The sequence below is a fragment of the Stegastes partitus genome, unplaced genomic scaffold (assembly GCF_000690725.1).
Source record: "Stegastes partitus isolate 25-593 unplaced genomic scaffold, Stegastes_partitus-1.0.2 Scaffold336, whole genome shotgun sequence".
Taxonomy (NCBI): domain Eukaryota; kingdom Metazoa; phylum Chordata; class Actinopteri; family Pomacentridae; genus Stegastes; species Stegastes partitus.
The window spans coordinates 82,308-85,563 of NW_007578067.1; positions in this window are offsets into that span (position 1 = coordinate 82,308).

Consider the following 3,256-nt stretch of genomic DNA (forward strand, 5'->3'; position numbering starts at 1 on the left):
AATAACATTCATGTTTGTTGAGCAAAGTGCAGGCTGAGGGCTGTACTACGAAGTTTGACATATCCAGGTTTTCTTTGTGTGAGTCGGCTCGACAAAAACTGAAGCCAGAGATCACGGGTAGGTGGTTATCAACTTTCTTTGTCAACTCAGATCTTCTGCTTCAAACTCTGGTCACATAAAAGGGGCGTTTAACTCATCACGTAACTCTTCTTCTGCACAAAATGAAACGATCGTGTGCAGCTGCTTCAGTCAACAAGTTGTTTTAATGGAGAACAATGAGGAATTTAAAATCCAGTGGCGGACCATGCATTTTCCTCCTGGGCCTTCAGTGGTGTCCTGCCTGAATCAAACCACGACCTACCACCGTCATTATGACGCCACGGCTACAGAAACCATCAGTATTATGCAGAAAGGCAGCGTAACAGGACGTTGCACCGCTGACACGTATCTCATGTAGTGAGAATGAATGCCATCACTAAAGCAAGAAACCCAGTTCAAACAGTTCAACAAGTCTCCATTAACTGCAGCCACAGCTGCATCATATCAGGGTTCTCACCGCTGTTCCCATGAAAAAACAAGCCATGTCTTGGTCCGCTACACTGTCTGTCAAAGTGCATGTTTGGAAATTTGACATATTTTACAGTAAAACGTGCAAATTTTCCTCATTTCTCTACCGTCGTCGTCTAAGCTGCTGTTTGTTAACATGTTAATATATATTTTATCGATGCAGCTTATTTCCAACTGATAGCTGCATGTCAAAGGTAAACTTCATATATTTAAACAGGATCTTGTAATGAAGTGCATTTAGGTCTGACACTGTCACAAAGACGTTCTGAGGATGTTGTTCGGGGAACACGACACAGAACATGTTGTGGACGTTCTAACAACATTACATGATCTCAAAGAGAGACTGTTCTCCAACAACCTGCAAGTTCTAGTAATTTAAAGTCTCAAACAAATGTTCAAAGAACGTTTTTAGAATATTGTCGTGTTCCTATAAAGTGAATGTAATGTTGTCAGGAACACAGATTACGCTACGTAACAAAGAAGGAACGTTCTCAAAGCAACGTTCAAAAAAAGTCCATGTTTTTTTTTAATGCAATGTTCCTGTAATGTGATATATTAACAAAGGATGGAACACTCTTCCTGCAATGTTCTAGGGACATTTTGGGAATGTTACAGATTATAAACCGTTCTTCTAGAAAACCAACAACAACATTCCAAAAATTAAATTAATGAGAACTCAGATGACAGAATGTTATTGCAGAACATTTTAGAATGTTCCTTTAAAGTGAGTATTAAAGGTAGAACATTTAGCCTTTTTATTGAAGGAACACATTACAGAACATTCCTCTATGAGACATTTCCACAATGACAACAAAGGAGCAATGTTTAAAATGCAACATTCAAAAAATATTTTCAAGACGTTATCAAGATCACAGATGGCAGAACATTCTCTATAAGACGTTCCTGTACTGCAATATAATAACAAAGGTGGAACGTTCTGCCTGCAGTGTTCTCACACACGTTGTAGGATCTATAAAATGTTCCCACAACGTTACACAAAGTTACATAATGAAGGAAGAACATTGCAACATTCAGTTCTGAGAACGTCTAACCATGTTGTCACCAAACATTTTCAGAACGTCTTTAATTATTGTGCCTTTAAGAACTTTTTTTGAGACTAAAACCAAACTTCTGCTTTATTTGAACATTTTTGGAATAAAAATCTGCAAAAATCTCAATTTGTAAACTAACCAGCAGCTAAAAACAGACACATACAGTAAAGTTAGAGGAATTAGATCCTCCTGAGAGAGACGCAAAGTGAAAAGAAAAGTTGAAGCATCCTAAAGTTGTGCATAAATACATTATTTGAGTAAACGTACTTTGTTTCTGTGAAATGCCCACAGAGTATAACGCAGAACTTTTGTACTTTTGCACAGTAAAGTTCACCTCCGTGGCAGCAGCAGCAGCTCTGTCCACCTTTTGGGTTTTGCTCTTTAAAATCTTTAAAAATACAAAGAAAAACAATCGGCGGGTTTTGTTTGCCGGCAGTGCCGAGCGCCCAGCGGGACCTCCGGAGCCGCTGCTTCGTCCGCCTGCGGGCACGAGGCGGCTCGAGAGCTCATCAAGATGGATTAGGAGTCCTGGAGAGGCAGCGTGGTCGACTGAGGAGGGCTGCAGGAGCAATTAGGCTTCAAGGGAAAGTTTCACGCTGCAGCCGCTGCTGGCTTTTTAGAAGAGATTATTGCAGGCTTGGACATGTTTAGCTTCAAAATAACTCGCCTGGCGTCCACGCTGCCCGGCTACTGCGCTCGCACCGCGCTGGAGAAATGCAAATTTCAAAGTGTCGTGGAGTCAGACGAGTCCTCAGAAGGTCCGAGGGGTCGCCGACTGTACAGAAAATGTCTAAATGAAACAGAGTATGGCTGTGTCCGAAATCATCCACTCACTCCCTATTCACTATAGAGGGATCACTATGTAGTGCACGATGTGGGGAGCACCTGGCAAAGTAACATTTCGGACACTATTCGAGCTTTTAATTACGTCGCTCATTAGCAGTGATTTGTGCCGCAACAGCGTAGAACAAACACATCAAACTCACAGTTTATTGCATAGCTAAGAAATTAAAATAAAATGAAGGTTATTGTAATTTTGCTGTACATACCAGAGGAGAGAGCGTTTCTTCAGGATCCAGTAACTTAAAGCAATTTAAATAAAGTGGTGTAGTATGTCCAAATCACAACAGAGTGCCACAATTTTAGCGACGTTCACTGTCCTGATGTTCAGCAAAGTCTCTCGGCAGTAAGTTTTGCAAAATGAACATCTGGGATCGACAAGACACTCAAAACGTTCACTCTCGCTGTCTCCTGAAGGGGGCGCTGCATGTATGCGTGTTGCCATCTCATCTAACCCCTCTAAGAAACGAGTAAAATTAAATTTAACGAAACAAACGGGAATTTTTCGCGCTCTCATTCGTCTAGTTTCCATTTCCTTTCGCGCAGTGCATGACCGTCCACATTGCTCGGTTAGTGACCATCGGCTGTACACTACTTTTCACGGTGCATTGTGGGATGTTTTGAGTGCACTATATAGGGTGTAACCATAGACTGTATAAAAGATGGACGTAGCTGCCGTGACGTCACCCGTTGGTTTCTGCACTGTGAAAATGAAGCCAGGGTTTTGCTACTTCCTGGTTGACATCTTGGATTTTTGGAGCCAGTGACGCAAAAATCGTCGGAGGGGGGCGGAGCCA